This window comes from Cyprinodon variegatus, unplaced genomic scaffold (assembly GCF_000732505.1).
Source record: "Cyprinodon variegatus isolate N-32 unplaced genomic scaffold, C_variegatus-1.0 Scaffold195, whole genome shotgun sequence".
Lineage (NCBI taxonomy): Eukaryota > Metazoa > Chordata > Actinopteri > Cyprinodontiformes > Cyprinodontidae > Cyprinodon > Cyprinodon variegatus.
The window spans coordinates 20,133-40,607 of NW_015150648.1; the positions used below are offsets into that span (position 1 = coordinate 20,133).

The 20,475-nt window shown below is 36.3% G+C and overlaps 1 long non-coding RNA gene across 1 annotated transcript in view; it reads right to left on the minus strand.

The window, feature by feature from the left end:
• Positions 1–15,920, minus strand: part of LOC107087811 — a 29,950-nt gene extending 14,030 nt beyond the window's left edge. Inside the window, exon 1 of the long non-coding RNA XR_001481356.1 lies at positions 15,736–15,920. This is a non-coding gene — a long non-coding RNA (uncharacterized LOC107087811). The remainder of the gene's footprint in view (positions 1–15,735) is intronic.
• Between the last annotated feature and the right edge of the window lie 4,555 nt (positions 15,921–20,475).

Below are 20,475 nucleotides of genomic sequence, written 5' to 3' on the forward strand. Positions count from 1 at the left end.
ACTTGGCCTCAAACTCAGAAGTAGATTACCTTGTATCCTTCAGCTGGTCTAAATCACAACAACAGTGTGACAACAGGACATATTTCAGGGTGATAATAGTACGATCCCTTCAAGCAAGACACCAGCACTGTTGCAAAGATTTGTTTGAAAGAGTGTAAGCCTTGGCAGACAAGTGACAGCCACAACATGAATAAAACATCATGAGTGAAGGGATAAATTCGGAAATCTGAGAACATGTGTTATCGGTCTAGAGCATATGATGCAGCAAAGCAACTAATTTGCAGGTGGAAGTGGAATTTAAATCTTTCAAAAATTTACAAACAACTTCTGTATTGATATTATTTGATTAACATCCATCCATCCATCCATCCATCCATCCATCCATCCATCCATCCATCCATCCATCCATCCATCCATCCATCCATCCATCCATCCATCCCTTGTCTACTAATTGGTCAGCTCTATAAAACCTGACATAGCTTCTGCAGAGCTTTAAGTGAGGCCTTGTGGAAAAAAGGCAGCTACTGACTTGAGGTAAATGAGCCTGTTCTCACCCTGCTGACATAGCTGGATCCTCTCCAGATAGCACAGTCTTGCACACAGTTCTCCTCTTGCGCACTGTGACAAAGACCGATGTCCCAACATTAAGCACCCTGCACCACTTTACATCTGACCATAACCTCGCCGTGTTTCCCCATCAGTGCTATGGTGTTACGTTACTGCAGGTCTTCTCAACACCAGACAAGAAAAATGGACATGTCTCCCTGCTTTCATATTCATTGGCTGTAAATATTTTAAGAGTCTGACCAAAGTAAACACTGGTCAATTCGGCTGAGCAAAGTTGCACATTTGTCAGTGCTTTGTATATAATTACAGCTGAGGCTTTAGAGCCAAACTGAGCATTAAGAAAATGCATGAGATGTGGTTTGGCTTGTTTTTGGAAAGCAGCAGCAAAATGGAAATTTATGTTGCGGCTTGCCAAACAAAGAAATGAAGGATAAAAGTATTTATTTAGCTTTCTATGCTTTGCCCTATAATTATGTTTGTCTCCACAAAGCATGGAAACAATTTCTCAAAGTAATGTAGCTGAAGGGATTCTTAGAATAAAGATTGCATGGAGCCACAGATTTAAAATTAGATCATGTTTGATTTAGCAGAGTCAAAAAAATAATATGAAATATAGTTCATCCAGATGGTTTCTATCAACACTTATTGCAACAGCAGGAATGATTGGAAAACATGTGACTGAAATGTTATACCGAGCTTTAACGCTTGAGATGAATCAAGCGCTAATCTCTTGTTTGCCCAGGGAAATTAATTAATCAGCAACTTAACTAGAAAGAGATCTCTGTTTTCTCTGTCTGTTCTCTGCCACATTGATACTCAGGATGGCTGTAAAACAAGAAATCATGCCCATGTTGAGCCTGAAGATGAAGATAAATCATTTGTCCTAAAAGAAGACATTTGTGCCAGAGGAAACTGCTCAGTGTAGGAATCCATCTCATTATTGAATATTTATTTTGGTTATGTTGTTCTGTGCCCCCTGAACTTTTCCACTTCTAGTAACATTACAACCTCTCACACTAATGCATTCTCTTAGGTTTCAAAAGATAGACCAACACACAGTGGTGCATTAAAAAAAATAAAAATAAAAACAGCAGCATACGCAGTTTCAACATTTTGTATTCATCCTTTCTACCATTTGTTGAAGAATATAAGAATCACAGCAGTCAGGAAGTTTTAAAACATTATCCAGAGCTTTGGGGATATTGTGTCCTCATTGAGGACTGGTCACACTATGAACAGAAATTGGAGAGCATATGGAACAATACAAAATTAAGCAAGATAAGGCTGTACACAGATGTGGAAAACCATGAAAAATACAGAGTAAACACTTGATATTTGCTTATTGCCCAGGATGATTTTTATTTTTATTTTTTTTCACAAATAAGCCCATAATAAAAAATATAGCATTTTGAAAAATCAAATTTCTATTTCTTTATAATGTTAGCTTAAACTAAAACTAAACCTAGTTTGATAAAAGATTGTTCTAAATATGCTAGGTATACTTGGCTTGCAATTCTCAATTATATGCTACTTTCTGCTTTTCTTTAACATGACATCTTTAAAGATATGTTCTCTCACGGCTTTGCACTTTTTGGTTTTGTTTAGGTTATCTTTTTGAGTTTTCTATGTTTCATTTCCATTTTGTGGTGTTTTCTGGTTTTATTTGAGGTCTATGTTTTTCTTGTTTGCACTCTGTTGCACTTTTGTGTCAGTCTCCTTCTCCTAGCTCCCTTCTAGATTCTTCTGTCCACTCCTGTTCCTCGTCTGCTAATTAGTCCTCCCATTGTTGTCTCCCATATATACGCCTCCTGTTCAGTTACTCTTAGTTGGTTCCTTGTTGTTTCTTGCATCTTTGTGTGTGTTTCCCCTGATGTCTTCTGGATTTAGTTTTTTCTGTATTTTGTTATTTTGGTTTTCTTTCTTCTGTTGCCTCTTTTTTGACATTAAATCTGCAAGAAACCACCTCAGCTTCCATCTCTGCATTTGGGTCTTTAAAATACCTCCACCAAACCTGACATTTTCACATTGTTTGAATACATTTTAACTCAAATTTTAATTATAGGAAGTAGATCTTCTGTTGGGAAGTTTTTTTGTTTTTTTTTAGAATATTGGAGGGTTTTTTTTACGCTATCGCTACTGGAATGAATGTTTAACATCCATACTAAGGTCTATAAATGCTAAAATCCAGCTTGTGGATTTTCAACAGTCTCTCTGAGTATTGTGTGGTCTAAAAGCAGGGTGCACCAGTGGTGTACTGTACTCTAACACAGGGAAGATTGACAATGGTCCTGAGAGATTTTTCTTATAAATAATTCTCCCAGCAGATCGTAAGACTTGACATCAATCATGGCTTGATTGAAAGCTTCACATTTTTCTGAGACTTTTGCTGTTCTCACACAGCTGAAATCTCTAAACCATTGAAATGTAAGAACTCCTTTAACATTTCTGTTTAGTTTTTTTTTACTAAATCTGTGTTCTTCTTTATGCAAAACATGGAATTAAATTAGTTTCAAATAACTAAAAAGTTAAATTAAACATTTCAGAACTAAAAGTGGTTTTATTAGAGCAACACGCCAGTAATGAATTTATTACTTTTGTGTTTGTCTATCCCTCATTAATTATTTGCGTCCTATGGACACTAGCTCGGGATATTAGCATTCATGAGCATCAGCAACCAAATAGAATGGAATCATAATCTTCCAATGATCACAAACTGTAAAAAGCTTTACAAAACTATGAGGAACCCTACTGTTTTATCTGTACACTACATGTCTCACTTTTTGTCCATATATAGATGTTAAATGTTGCTGTAGCTTTAACTAAAGTGGAGGAAAAAGAGACTAAGATAATAGACAAAATTATATATTCCAGGTTCTTTCATCCCAAATCCATTTAACCTTAAGATAACCTCTCTGACAACAAAATGTGTGTTTTTTCTGTGTGTGTGTGTGCAGGCCTTGGCTGTCCATTATCTGCTCAATTTCTGCACAAATTCCTCTTTGATTGCTTTGCAGACTGTCTTGTCTGCATTCTCTGTGGGATTGGACAATCTTGTGAGTTCAGAAGAACACATCTGTCAAATATTGAAGAATTGAAAGAGCTGTTTCTTTAAAAACACAAAATGATTTCAACACAGGGGAACAAGGGGAACACATTGCTGGGGCAAATGAAAGGTATATACAGTGGAAAATAACACAAGTTAAAATTTAAAAGCTTAAATATAAAACCAGAAAAAGCAGATTTTGGCTACGTTCACAATGCAGCCAGAAGTGACCCAAAGCATTTTTTTATGCCTAAATGCGACATGTTTCTAATCTTTACATAACAGTCTGAACAACACAGATCTGGCCCTAAATCCAGTATGAATCTGATCTTTTCAAATGCAACCTTTGTCTGAATGGCTAGGCCGCATTCATCCAACCTGAAGGTCATTAATACTCAACACAGGTCCCTATTGGCATATTTTTGGAAATGTGAACAACCACAGAAGAGAATCGGGTTTAACAAAAAATCGAAATTGAGTCTGAAGTCCTGCAGTGTGAACGTAGCTCTGGCCTTCTTTTCCCATTGACTCACTTTCCCTCTGACTCACAAAGATGCTCATTTTCAGCCAAAATTACTATTTTCTGCAGCTTCTCCAGACTATAATGGGGTTCTTAGTTGCCTCTCTTACAAACTCCATGTCAATGTAGGTGGATGCCTTTGTCTTAGCAGAACTGCAGCCATGCCATCCACTTTACTGAGGGATTAAAACAGCTCTGTGAGATGTTTGAAGTTTGTTTGTTGACTTCTGAAGACAGTTGGTTACACTGGATTGTACTGTAGTGTACAAACTTAGAGGGAGGTAATTACAAAGACACAAATAATTTTGAAAACATGTCAGATTAGAACCTTTACCACTGTAAAACGGTATCTGAACACAATACAGTGTTAAGTACCATAGTTTTTACTGGGACTTTAAACTAGGGCATATTTTCTTTTTTTGTTGAATGAATGCAGTGTTGACTAGGTTTTGAATTTGCAGCTATTGCTATAATGAGGAGAGTAATAATGTTATAACTTTCATGAAACCTTTCCTTGTTTTTCTTTCTCTGACAGAGCACAATACTTAGCTTAGAGTCCTAATCAGTGGTGGCTCCAGATATCTGGGTGCCCTAAGTACAGATACCTGCAAAAAAAAGTCTGAAACACTTTTGAATTATTTACATTAACAGACTCTAGAACAGCTGTTTGGAGAAAATGTTTTTTGAATTAGGACAGATGCAACAACCTGAATATGGAATAGTTCAATGAGCATAAGTTGCATCTTTATTTAGCATTTTCCATGTTTTCAGTTTGTTTGAAGAAGGCTAGTGTTGCTTCAGTAGTGAATAACGGTGTGTAATATAATGCTTTGCTTTACTTTATCTGCAAAAGTTAAAAAAAGTCCAAGGTTCATCCTGTTTCTTTTCCTCTTAATCATTTCCCTTCAGTGTGCACAGCTCCTCTGTACGCAGTGAGTGGGAGAGGTTGAGAGGAGAGAAGAGAACAGAACTGTCTTCCAGACTTATTAAGAAAAATACAGCACAGAACAGGTTTAAAAAGTACGCAGGCACGTGCGTTAATCACACAATAAAATGAATTCATCACGATAAAAGGAAATTGTGTTATTGCTCATAAAGGTATTAACCTTGACTTCCTGGTTGCAAGGTTTTTCTCAACATTCACTTTCCCAGGCTGTTTTCCATTCATCAACTTATCCCATTGCCTCTTCTGTCCTCTCTTTGCTGCACTCAACACTTGATACCCTTTCCAAACAGAGGTGTGAGGCAAAATGGGAGAGACTGGATTATATCTAATTATAAGATTTAGGCCTTTTGATTTTAAATATTAATCATTATGATAACTACTATGAAAAAAAAATTCAAAAGTCTTTTTTTTTTTTTGTGCATTCCCCAGCGCTTGGTGCTCTATGCACAATGCATGATACACGTGGGCTGTGGGCGGGTGCTGCCCTCAACCCAGAATTTCATCAGGTAATTTTAATTTCATTTATTGATGAGAAGCTTTACAATTACCAGCTCAAAGACATAATATTTTGAATATTCATTAAAAGGGACTAAGCATTATTGAAGGGCATTGCAGTTATGCAAATGATTATTCTTCCTCTAATGCACATCAAATACCTGGATCATTTACAATTAATCAATTTACAGAAAATAACCTTTTAATGAGAAGCAGGAAAAGAGACAGATCTCTAACACTATCCATGAAAAATCTCTCTTTAACTTAATTTCTCTCAGCACTTTTCAACTCCTGCATATTGGTACACCATGTAAAAACCACTAAATATATCTAACATGTTTGGCTAATTAAAAAATAAATAAAAAAAATGCTCAGCTGGGTGACAAATTCTGCCTTCCTCCTGCACTATGCATAGCCCGAGAGCATAGACATGCATACAAAGTAGGGTAGAGATTTAGCTTGGCTTTCTGTTGCTTTGCTCCCCACCCCCTGAAATCCTCCCAACACTTCCCTCTATGCCTCCCTCTCAGCACAGCCCAAGCTGTCTACCACAAAATCGGGCATGTCCTCGGAGGTTCCTGCCTTTTCTTTTGTTTCTGAGGATACAAATTGCTGTGAAATGTAGAGATAAAAAAATTATAAATAAAACAGGTTACTATATTGGGGATATAGAAGAAGGACCACTGGATTGCACAGATTATTATAACTATTTAAGGGACAAGATGTTTTTTTTTTCCTTTCATAAAATACCTCATGCCGAGACACATAAATAGCAACAGCTTATGAAACCAAAATACATTTCATCTTGTGCTAATTCTACGGTTACCTATAGGATGGAAAAAAAATATTATCTTTCCTCAGCTTTCTATATATACGTTTTAGATGCACAGGTCCCATACTTATTTCTTACTGAGTGCTGATGGCAAAATTGTAGCTTAGTGGTTAGTCACTTTAGTAAAAGTGCCCAAATTTCCTCTAAGGGCTGGAAAAATTCAGCTAAAACTTTTTAATGATTTGATAGAGTAATGTGGTGTATAAATATGCACGAGTTGAAGTTGTGTGGGTAGGGATTTAATTAGGTGATTTGCATTAAAAGAGTTTTAGATTTATACATCAGTAGTAAATGGTAAATGGTAACCTTGAACAAAGAAAACTACAAAGTCATTACAATGTGACAGATTTATTAATTTCAGCTTTACACAGAACAGTGATGTTGAGATAATTATTTATATAAATATGTTTTATTTTAAAAGTTCATTTTCTCAAATGCATAATTCACAGTTTTAAAGCTACAAAATTTTCAGTTCAGACTAAAAATAAAAATGTATCATTGTTTACACCTGCTGCATTGCAAAATGGCTGCCAGATTTTGTTGAGGTAAAGAGATTAAAAGATGAATGATTTCAAGAGCCACACATCATTTTCTACATCTATACAAAAGTTACAACATTATGCTTTCATACGTGTGCACACCCTGGAAACCCCTTTCAACTAAATTCAACTCTAAAAAATCCTTGAGTCATGCACTAATCCTGGCCATTTTGCCTCCACATTTGTGATATTCAATTCAATACAGTTTATTTATATAGCACCAATTGACAACATGTCATCTCAAGGCACTTTACAGTTCACCAGATCATACAGTTAAATTGATTCAAAGTTTTCTATTTAAGGAAAACCAGTTGATTGCATCAACTCTTGACTTGAATGCAATCCCTCACAATAAGCATGCTTGTAGTGACAGTGGAGAGGAAAAATTCCCTTTTAACAGGAAGAAACCCCCAACAGGATGGTGTCACAGCCAAACAGGAACAGAGGAGGCAAAGCTACTATGAGAAAAAACAGAGAGAGAATAACGTTAGAGATTGAACTAACAGATTCTGCAGAGTGGAAGTATAGAGATAGAATGAAACAGAATGATAAGGTAGGGGTCCTTATGTCCTCCAGAAGTCTAAGCCTATAGCAGCATAACTATAGAGATCGGTCAGGATAACCTGAGCCACTATAACAATAAGCTTTATCAAAAAGGAAAGTTTTAAGCCTACCCTTAAAAGTAGACAAGGTATCTGCCTCATGGACTAAAACTGGTAGTTGGTTCCACAGAAGAGGAGCCTGATAACTAGAAGATCTGCCTCCCATTCTACTAAACTCTGACTTTACTGAACAAAACCTGCTCCCTACCAGGTTAGTTCTGGCGAGGATGTTATTATGGTGACTGAAACAGAGGTTCAACTCTCAACAACTCTCTTTGTGAAACGGAAAACTCAGGGTTTCCTTGATTTCAGGTTTTGAAAACTTAGTTTCAGTAAACCTACTTTGTGGAACGGATCCCAGGTAGACTAACTTAAGGTATGTCCAATTGAACCTATTGGCACCACCATTCCAGCAAATAAAACATGATCTAAGGTAGTTATTAATTATATTTAGAGCACAGCCAACAGTTTTATTTTGCAAAAGTTTAAAAACGGTCCTTCATTTTATTTTTTAAGGGGTTCCATTTGCTTAGAAAATAAGTAGATGTAATATGTGCAGATGTTGTTTATGTGTAGATGTTGTTGGTTTCCGAAGTGTTGAGGCTTGATGCCTATGTTGCTCATGTAGATGTTGTTCATCTAAATGTTGCATATGAATATGTTGCATATTTCTATGTTGCACATACAGATGTTACATATGTAGATGTCTCTAGCTGCTACTGAAGTTATTACTCACTGTAATACATATGAAGTAGACTAACATACCTTGCAGGTGTTTTATCGTGCTGTTGCCCACTGTTGTTGGTTCACAGACTTGTCTGCGCATTTGTAACTTCAGATTGTTACTGTCATCGCCCTTAGCTGCTGTAGGTCCTTGTCATTGTTCTGGGTGGTTGTTCCTTGTTCCCCTTGCCATTAAAAACTGTTGAAGTAGGTCTTGTCTAAACTAAATGCTAACCTCTGGGTATTGAGATGAATGATTTTCAAATGATTAGATTTCAATGTACATTATCGGATTTACTTAAGGCAAACAAATGAATAAGGGGTCCGGTACAAATATTGTCCAGATAATAGGGGCTACATTTTAAAAACTACATGAGAGTGTGTGGTCCTGTCACTATGTCTCTGTATAATATACAGAGAAGCTTCATATACGGTGTATATGAAGCTTCCGGGCTACTCAGTCAGAGAGGTAACTTTTTGGCTGAGTTGTACGTTCACATTAACCTGACTCCGGAAACCTTCAGTTGAAGTAATTTTGGGAAGGGGCGAAAATACTGGTTAGCTGATTGGCCTATGTTGGTGATAGACGGGCCAAATAAACCAATCAGATCAACGAAGCATATGACGTACTAACAGAGCGACGACGAAGAGGAGCCAATTGATAGATCAAACTCTTGTCAAAACCAGTCAGGAGAAGAGCAAAAACATCTTTTCCTCTGAGAAAAGCCTCCAGAGCAGTGTTTTGCTCTTCTTTCAGTGAAGAAATACTCTGTAATTCCGATAAAACTTGCTCGATAGCCACGCTAACGCTAGTTTCATCGGCTGAAGCCGCCATGTTCTTTAGACTGAACTGTCGCGCTTCTCGTTGCGTCACACCTCAACCCGCCTCAAAGCCAATGCTGATTGGACGTTCGTTTGGTGATGTTCGTTTTCTTTAACGGAGAGTCTCCAGACTGATCCGCGAGTGAAACCTTGAAAGCTCGCGAGATCAGGATGGTCTCAAGAGGCTACGTTCACATGACTTTCTTCTGATAGGCTAATGGATCAAATCCCGAATTATCAATAAGAATGCAAAGTAATTTGCTTTACATGGTGTCTGAACCAACAATTTTATTTATTTTTTTTTTTTACATCCAATTTTTTTTCTTTTTAAATATTTATTGAAAAGATTTATTTGTATAGATACAGTTGCAAAGAAAAATCAAGGAACAGAATACAGCACAGTGTAACAGTATGCTAGGGGGGTATGCTTCTACAGAGAATACATTGGTATAAAAAGAATAACTTCATGCAATTGTAATCATGCAAGCAATAATTGCTGTTGTGTTTGTTGTTTGATTGTTGTCGCCTACTTATTACACCCCCCCCCTTCCTTAACTGCTCCAACATTCTCAGCACACAAGAAAATGCAGCGTATACACAGTCAGTCAGACAGATTGAGTCTGTTAAAGGTTCATTCCTTTTTCAATTTAAAGCCAACCCCAAATTTCATTTTATAATACAGAAAAATGGAGAACAGTTCCTTTTTATAATTTTTTTGTTGTTGTTGTAGTACTTAATTCAATATATTAGAAAGCAAATGAACAGGGAATAAATGTTGTTTTGGACTCATCTGGCATCTTCAGCCTGCTGGATGCTGGATGCTTCATTTAATAAACAAGTTTATCTGCTCTGCATTGAGCTACTCTTCAATCCCAGTTCAAAAAAGTCACTATGAAGTCAGTTGATGTTCCAAATCACAGTTTACTCTAGCCTTGGCATGCATGTTAAAAAAATCAAAGCTTGTGGCTGTCATATTTAGTTTTTGCCTTTAGGATATAAGATGCAAACCCCTTGCGGCTCTATATGAACATTTTTCCTTTATTTTACTCATATGCATTTGGATTTCATGGCTTAGGAAAAATGTATGTTGTTCCTGCTAGTTCATAAAGTGACAGTCTTTATATCCCCTTGTGATATTAGGACTTAACCAGACAGTATGCAGTTCCAAACCTCATTCATTTACACCTTGCTAAATCTGCATCACTGTCAGAGATGGTGTACAGATCTGCACCAGAACCCTACTGGGCTGGGTTCATGAATCCTCCTCAACACATGCAAATAGGCGTGGGCCTTATCCGATCCCAGACCGTAGCCTGGTAGGTCCTCCTCTTTTTATTCATCAACTCATGGGAGCGCATTGCAATTTAAACAGCAACCACATAGCTGAAACACAGTGGTGAATGTAAAATCATTATTTGTCAGTTGTTATTTAAAGAATTTTTGTTCAAATGCTTTATTTGTGTCCGTCCAGATAGATTCTTGTGTGCAAATACCACAAGGGTTCAGATTTCAGGCAAGGTTAAAATACTGAGCCTGTATACCAGAAATAAAGCTCTTCTTGTTATTTAAACTCTAACCTATCTATTTTCTGTAATACATGCAACACACTATTTTTGACACGTCATACTTGGTCAACCTTGATGTTATTGAACCCTCTGGAGGATGAACAAAACATTTACCTCTTCTGCCTTTCTACCTTAAACAGGTCACAAAATTAAAACAGAAACATCCTTTCTAATGCTGAAAAGCGGCCTTGATGAGGGTTCAGTTTGTGCGTGCAGCAGCGGATGAAATTTAGCTGCTTTTACATATAGGAAAATATTACTGTCTTTGTGAAGAACATGTAGCGATACCCTTGAAACATTATTTCAATAACTTATTTCTTATTGGTAATTTCCCGCTTTACTTCTAGCTCATTCTGTTCTCTTTGCTTCTGGCTTTCGTACCATTTTCCAGTTTCTCCACCTGCTGTTGGTTTTTAGATTCTTTGTCCTGTCTCATGTTGTGTTCTGTTTAGGGTTTCTGGTCTCTGTCTTTAATTACTTTTCTGGCATTTATTCTATATGATGTCCTCTGTCTGTTTTCTCACTCAGCTTCTCCCACACTGCTAATTAGTCTCATCTGTTTGTTTTTCCACTGATTGGTTCTCTTTAGTATATTGTTTATGTCTTCATTCACCTCAGTTAGTTGGTTCAGTTGCTTGATTTTAGCTTTCTCTATGCTATGTTCTATGTTCAACACACCTCTTCTCCATCATCTTCCTTCCTGTTTTAGGATTAATTTAGCTTTTTCCTCCTCATCTGATGTTAAAAATTTTTTATACCTTGTTTTTATGCCTCTGTGTGAAATATTGAACCTCTTTATTTTTGCATCCACCTCTACCTACCAGTGGCTTGTTTTAATGTCTGTTAAACATCCATCATTGTGACACAACTGAACCCAAACATGCAAAAATTTCTCTGTTTTTTTTTTTTTTTCCTAGAAAAAGTGCAATAAGTGTAGTTTTTTTTTGGCAAATTCGTTTGTTCTGTGTATGAATAATTGTATCACACTTATAATTAGTAATTTAATCAGTACTATTAGATTTTAGATATGAATTTATGGCAGTGAAGAAAATCCAGATCAAAATATTCAGGCATCTATAGAAATGGTTCCATTTTTCATTTTTCACAAAGGTTTGAATTACAGCCCATGGGAAATGAGAGCAATGTAATAGCTACATTTGAAAGTACAGGGAACCGTCACTAGGAAAATTGGAAGAGATGTGGGATTAGTAAAAAAAAGGGGGACTGAATGCAGGAGAAACTGTTATATGTATTTGAGCCCAGATGAGGAAGAAATCGCAGACTAGGGTTATTGAGTGTCAGCTCCTGAGATTCTAGCTGCTGCAAAAACGTGTGCTTGTCCAGTTCTTTTATGTCAAATATGAAATACAACAAAACGTCTTAAGAAAAAAAAAATTATAAATTTCAAAACAAAACTGATTTTCAGAAATAAAATTACCATGCAACTGCATGCCTCTTGTTTAGATTTTTTTGTTATTGCATAATTATGTGAAAATTTGTGGCTGCATGGAGAATAAAATTACTTTTATGTCTAAAGCTGCCCCCCCATGGGAGTTCTGTATGGAAAGTGGCATAATTAAAGGTTGATGGTCTTATACAGCAATAAAGTAACCCTTGGGAGTAACTGTTATAAAGTAGTTTTAGTCCATTTTTAACTGTTATTTTGTCAAAGACATAAAAGTTAACAGTAAAAGAATGCAAGCAAAAAGGGAGCAGGGAAGAAAAGTATCTTATAAGGCAATGAGGTGGAAATATGCTATTTCTGAAGATACATTTTTAGGGCAATACAGATGTAGGCTTCAGATGACTCAGAGCAGTGATTAGTTTTCTACAGTTCTGCCATCTGACAGTAGTTAAGACAGGTAAGGGTGCTTCTTCTCACCTTTTGTTTAAACAAATAAAAGTAATACATAAATTAACAATTTTTTTGTAATCAAATCAATTATACAGTCAGTAAGCGTACACAACTCCCCCAAAATGTTATTTTTGATCATTCTTTGGTATATATCTCATTCCGCTGAATAACCACTCCTATATCTCTCATGGATAACAAGGAAGACTTTTTAAAATACCCTACTTTAAGTATTGTTTTTGATTACAAGATTAGTGTTTTCTTATATTAGATATATACAATAAATTACATAAGCACAATATTGTATTTGATTGAATGATTGATGGATAATTAGACATGATTTTCGTTTATTACAAAATCATTAGCCACATGTGGTTTTAAATAAGGTGTTAATTAAGTTTAAGTTGAATTTAGGATTAAACTAAGTGCAAAGACTGGATGCAAATATGTTGAAAGAAGTCAGAAGATGTCTATATGTTGTCTTAATAAGGAGTGAAAAACATTGTGTGTGTGTGTGTGTGTGTGTGGCCATGTCTTTAAAACCTGGTGGGGACAATTTCCTAGGAATATGGTACATTTTGGGGACTCACAGGTACTTGTGGGGACCAACAACTGGTCCCCATAAGGAAAGTTTCTCTTCTTGGAGTGGGGGTTAGGTTTAGGACTAAGGTGTGAATTGAGTTTAGGTTAGGTTTAGGGATAGGTATGTGTCGGTAATGGTTAGGGTTATGGCAAGGGTCACGGTTAGGCCATATAAAATTAGTGGGAAATGAATGGAAGTCAATGGAAGGTCCCCACAAGGATATTGTGACACAACATGTTTGTGTGTGTGTGTGAGTCACAGTGAAAGATTTAACACCTTCACAGTTACATTTTTTTGGGGTTTAAATGAATCAAATGCTAGTTTAATTAATATAAAGGTGGATTTTTTTTATTTTTTATTTTATAATCAAATGCTTCAGACCTTTAAAAAAATCCTTTGCATTCCAAGTTGTCTGGAAACAAAATGTGAAAAATATTAGGTAAAGGCTTTATTAAGAATGCTGCTGTATTTGTTGTAGCTGTGGAAACGTCATTAGTCTTCGTTCGAAACAATAGACTTATTCCTTATATAATGGTGCATATTGATTAAAACCTGAGAAGCTGTATTCTTTATCAAAAGGAAATGTGTGTTAAAATCAATCTTTTCTTATTCCATTGTAGACTAGTAATTACATGCAAGCATCATGTAAAAAGAAATAAAGAGGGAGCTGATATAGTAATGCAAATGGGCAAATGGTTCCTACCTAAAGTAAAAAAGCCTAAACAAACTTGTTTTTCTAAAATGTCATTGCATTGTGCTGTAATTATGAACTCAGCACCGGGTTACAACAGATTTATACAGCTCAAAAGTTAATCAATATCCCCTGGCTTATTTGCCTACAAATTAGAACAGATAATTCATACAAAGCATTAAATGAAAGTAACCATGGGAATGCACAATACCTGCCAAAGGTACTGTTCTTTACCAGAAGGTGGGTGCTTCAATACACATATTACAAGCTCTAACAACAAAATTAAGGGCTGGATAGTTTGTTCTTAAAAATTGAGGAGTTTATCTACACTTTTAGGTCCATTCCAAAAACCTAATGTTTTTCTGCTCTATCCGTTTCCTATGTGATCAACCATAAAATTGCCATTATTAGCCGTTATCAGTCTCTTGGAATGGCCTCAGACTGTGCCTCCTATACCTTCTAATAGGCTCCTTATGTCTGATAATATGCAGCTTATCATTGATACAAGCCGCTTTGGAAAGTGAAACTTTCAATTTACCTACTTTATACCTTTTAACTACTTTATTTACAGCCTACGTTCTTTAAAAAAATTTATTTTAAAGCTTTACTGTGAGTGAATTCCACATGTTTCAGTCACACTCATTTAATGTGGCCTTTATAAACACCTCAGTTGACTGATTTTGGTGTGTTGTTTTGTTTTTTTTGGGGTGGGGGTGGGTGCGTGGTGGGGGGAGGCCTTGTGCAATATGAGCGTCATTCAACTTTTTTTTTTTTTACAAGAGATTAAAAACTACTGGAATTACATTCAGATTACACCTAGAATCTTAGGGTTAGGATTTGTTCAGTTTCAACCTCCTGAACACACTGGCACAATCTGAAGCCATTCTATAGGACTGATTTAATGGGGTGGTGAAATCTGAAGCAGCTGTATCTATTCCTAAATCAATTTTATGGTGTTTGGGATTGCCGTCCTTTGGAAGCAACTAAGAGCCTGATTTTAAAAGAATCCAAATAAAGACAGCTAAGCTTTGTGGGCCAAAAAATAAAGTGTAAGTGAAATAAGTGATGCGTTTGATCAACAGGCTGTTGCAGAATTTTGGATGTGCATTTAGGTTGAGTCAGCCCCATTTAAATGAGGAAATTGCATGATGTACTGGCAGTTTTAGAGGGGTCTTAAGTTATAGTGATGTTCAAAGCCATAGAGTTAGCGGTAATGTTTTTTTTTTTTCAAGTAATGGTAATAATGGTCAATAATATGTACTTTATATTAGTATATTTAGCACTTTACATTAGTGTCCCAAAGTATTTATATAGAAGTTTGAACTTGACTTTCAAACATACGTAGCAAATATACATACAAGAAATTGCACCCATAAAACCTGCACTAAACTCACTCTCAGGTTTGATAAATTACTTTGAGGATGGTAAGTATTTAATTTCAAAATCTTTTGCATATCCTGCTATCATGATACACCCGAACAGTTGGCCCGAACAGTTGGCCATTAGGATATGATCGCCAAATGCACACATACAAAAAGTTTGCATGAACTTTTTGCTGCTGAGTTAACACACAAAACACTTTGCACCTTATAGGAAGATCTGCTTTGTGGATGCATAAAAAAATTGAACCTGTTTTAATACATGCAAAACTTTTTGGAAATTAATTAACACTTGTTCTTTCTTCCCTCTGAGCCAACATTTGTCAGACATTACCAGAAAAGCTCAAAGCAATTTACAATATGGTGTTGTTCTATACATTCCCAAATGATTGTATCATAAAAAACGGGAGAGATGGACCCAGTATTCAAGGTGAGACAGTCAGTAGGAAAGTTCAAAATGTTGACATATTAAAACAAAACAGACTCAAACAGAATCACTGACACTTTGGAGGGAGAAACACAGGTAAGTGAACATGATCCTCTTACAGGAGATGATAATCCAAATTAGTCACTTACCTGGTTTATCAGTTCAGTCCATCCTCTCAATCATAGGCAGGATGCACTGCCGACGAGATGCGGCTCTGAGCCATCCAAGTGTCTCCAATGCAGCAGTGAGCAGGCAGGGATCCGATCCAGGTCAGGGATTTAGATCAGACCGGAACAGTTCTGCAATCCAGGAGTCCTCAGCCTGGTCAGGGGTTCCGACCTGCACAGGAAAAGACAGATCCAGAGTTCCAGGAACCACACAGAGTGTGAAGGAAGGTTCAGAGCCCCATGCTTCCAGCAACCAGCTTAGACAGAAACGCACCAATAAAGACAGGTTCAGAATTCCATGCGTCAAGCATCCCGCTCAAACAGAAACGCACAGATACAGACAGGCAGAATCCAGCAATAGTCCAAAGGTGGCTCAGACGAACAGATCAGCCGGGTACAGACAGGGCCAGTGGGTGAGAGGGAACGGAATAAGAATCACAAAAAACACTAAAACACTGTCACCACTGGTGAGGGAATAAAATCGCCTGAAGACACTAGCTCAAGAATAATCTCCTTATTGGAACAGGGACATGAACGTTACTATAAACCAAACTAACAAAACAGAACCTAAAGACATCAAATAGAGAAAAATCAATGATCTGGCCCCCATAGCTGGACTGAGCTGAATATCAAGCAACACCAGCAGGTGGATGAGATGAGTGATAATTAGGAGCTGGGCAGAGTTAAGCAGGTGAAAGACATGAATAATTAAGGTGAGCTATCAGGGCAGATTATGACAGATTGAGGGGTGCCTGTAGGCCTTTTTGAGCAATCTAAACTTTTTTTTTGAGATATCCCATTATATCAACTTCTGCTTTTCGAAGAAAACTTATGCCTGCTATGGAACAAATCACTCCATTTTTGGCATAAACAAGTACCTTTTTTAGGAAACAATTTCTCCAATATCCTCCTGGATTTCTTTAAGAAGATAAAGGTATTTGCTAAACTATTTTCCCCTCCCCAGCTGTACCATTTATTTGTTAATTAGAAGGAGGATAAATGTGGATAAGTTACTCCTTTGTCATACAGTACTCTCCACTTAGTTGTAAGACAACACCAATAGTAGAGAAGCAGCCCAAAACATGATGGTGGTACCACCATGTTTGGTAGTTAATTGTTCTTGGGTTTTCCTTGGCAGATCTGGAGTTTTGTAAAAAGACATTAATTTCACCTGTGTGAACAAATGCTTCAAAATGTGTCTCATCAGTCTTTTTTCAGAAAATAGTTGTCTTGTTCATGTGTACAGATTAAATTTTTAGTCAAGCATGGAGTTGGGGGGCGTGGGGCTGATTGTTGGTACCCTGTCTATACTGTCACTAGAGTTTAATCATCCTCTAATTTATATTTGGTTTGATTTGTAATGGTTCCTGGGTTGTTTCTCAACAATAGAACAATTTTCTTTTATCTCATGTTGACAGTAATGGTTCGATGGTTGAATCTTACACACGGCTGGATGTGCAAACGGGACAATGATCTCAAATACAGACAAAGCAGATGTGACAAAAGAGATTACCATTAACTGTGTGAGATATCTGTTCCAAAGCCATGACCTCAGCTCTGTAAAACTGAGGTGGTCACCAAAAAAATAAACACTTCCAATGTTTCCTAGAAGAGTAGTCAAATATCCAAAATCCTTTTTACCCAAAGCCAATTGCTGCATAGTGCAAGGTGTAATTGATTCAGGACGTTTCTATTAAAAGGTATTTGGTATATATTTTACCATATATGGATAATGATCCCTTGGTGTGGATCAGAGAAGTAAATACTAGTAGCAACTACTACTAATATGCTGAACCACAAATCTATTCTGTTTTGTTTTAATTATTGTAAGAGTATGTTGTAAAATTCACTTCACTCTTGGAGTTTAGCTGCTCAAGTACATCAATAAAAGTCTTAAGATTGCATTCTTGCCTTTGATGTGTATGGTATATGTATTTAAAATACATTATAGTAAAAAGTGATGAAAATGTATTAACATTTTATTAAGATTTGGCTTTAAAACTAGATCCTCTAAGATATAATATATTTGGAGAACTGAGAAACATTACAATGCATCCATAACCAAATCACAAATAAAATCAAAATTAGGCTAAAGAAGTTTTGCAATGGAATGCAAAAAAATGAAATGAAAAATGGATTTCTAATATTTGGAAAGTACTTTTATGAAACTCCAACAGCTAGTAGTTCTAAATTTACCATGCTTGAATGTGACCCAGAATCATTTTAAATGAGCATCACCCTCATTTCTTGTTACTTGCTGAAGATTGGCATGTGAAAGGGCTGCAGTGATGGGCAGTAATTTATTCTTCAAAAACTCTCTAAAGCAACTAGAGAAGTGATTAATATTATTTATAGTTATTTTGTGTTTAAAAAATAAATGTTAAGGTTGTGGAGATTGTTAGGTTTCAGGCTTTTAAAAGCAATTTGTTTCACATTATTTGCATAATTTATGTTTCTGTTTATGTTTCATTGTAGGATATTTATCACCTATTTAAAATTACTTTACACAAGTTTAGCCATATAGTAAAAAAACACAAAAAAATTTAATCTCAAATCATACAAACTCTATAGCTTGGTTAAAATATTGTAGATTGCATCAAGTCAGGGACTTGCAGATTTCCCTCCTCCAGGATAAAGTTACTAATATCGTGTCATTGGCTTTTCAATTATAATCAGGAGATTGTGTTATATTTCTCACAGCAAGGATCTCTTAACAATAAACCATAAAATGAACACTTCAATTAATTTTTCTGGGGAAAAAAACAAAAAACAGAGAAGATACTGTAGTAAAGCAATGAGGAAAGATTTTCACGGTTTTAAAGCCTTAACTTTCTAAGACTAATGTATACTTTCATACTGATAACTGAACAATGCTTGACTGTTACCAAGGGTGTAAAATTCCCTATTTTCTGCTGCATTGGGATGGGGTATATTATTACTGTGAGGTTAATGCAGTATTTTATCTTTTGTTTTTCTTCTATTCAAATATCAATGACTACCTGGAAGATGCATTTGAATGCCTAATGAGCAGCATTACTATTATAAACAGAAACATATTAGCCAATATTAATCAGACAGTAGGTCATGTTATTTGTTTCACCTTCAGTTTCAAGCATCCAGTATGCTGATGCAGGTAAAAGTCTCCACAACATACTGGTAAAATGAGTAGGTTAACTGCTGTTATGTTTGAATCACATTATGATCTCCATTCTGCAGCACTAATGTATTTCTACAGGACACTGTCCAATTCATTTTTTTCCTTTTGCAAAAAACTCCTTGCTAGCTTGGTTTAACCTGTCATAATATTATGTACCTTTCATGTTATATACCTGGTACTGCAGGGCACTGTAAAAACCCTATTTCCCCAAGGACCATGTGTCTTCCTACGCCACTGAAAGAGCATTTGGATAGAGCGTAACCAAATTATATTTACACTGAAGACAGATTATAGCTATTTTGCTTTAATATAAATAGTTTTACAAAAAATTGCACTGATTTTCTACAAAGCTTCACTGATTTTCTTGCTAAGAAGTTAAACGGCATGTCTCTTATCTTGATAACAGAGAAGGGATGCTCTTGATCACAATTGTTTTTGTTTTATTGTTGATTAAAGGAATTGTTATAGAAACAATAAAGGATTTATATATATAAATGCACCTAAAGCCAAAACATACTATAGTACAAAATAGAACAACCGGTCCTTTTTTGTTTTTAGACCTTTGTTTTTAGACCTTTGAAACAACTTTCAATACATCTAATCCTTCAGTTTCTTATATTAGAAGTCACATGGATTCAATAACCAAGGTTATTAGTTGTCCTGCTTGGTTATCCAAAGACTGTATAAAAAAAAAAAATAAAATTACTAGTGCTTGAAATATTCTAAATTCAGAAAACACATGCAAACCTGTGAACACACAAGGCCACGGTCTGGCATATTGTACACAGTGACTTATGGCTGCACAATAAACCATCCTTTAAATGGAGGAATGCCATAAGACAGGCATGGGATGTATGATAGATTAGTTGTGTCAGGTTTTATATCAGCCATTTAAGTTGTCACCCTCTACAGCAAACAGCCCGGAAGGCAGGCAAACCTCAGCAATTTTTTTTACAGTGAGAATTCCTTGTCCTCTTCTGCTGCAGTAGGGCTGGTGAATATGATTGAGAGTTTATCCAAGTATGACAAAGAGAAAAGGTCTTGAATGGACTGTACAATATGGACAGCACATTATAAGACTCTACAGGCACAATGCCCATTCAAGTGTATTCCCATGTATTTGTCATTGTGCTACTTGATATTTGTCCATATCAGCTATCCTTAATAAACCTATTCAGGATCCCATGTCATCTCTCATTTGCACATCCCCTCTGTCAGCCCACCCAGGTGCATCCCCTGCCACTCTGATTGTATTTTCTCATATCACGGCTTATCAAATCCAAATTCCAATGATGGATAAATCTGCCTGAGCTGATGCGCTGGAGTGTGGCCTCCTGCTATCAATCAACATGTTGCCAGGTGATTTTGTTCTGCTGGGATGTATGACATTATGAGGTCCATTTAGGGCCCCAGCTGAGACACAATGGCTCCGATCACTCAAAGTCAATTTTTGGCAGTGGTTGGCTTTTTCTAATCACTTCTCTGCCGCAACCCAAATGTTTATTCTTTTTTTATGTCCTGCACACATGCTCTTACTGAAGAGAGAAGCCAATTACATCCCTTTT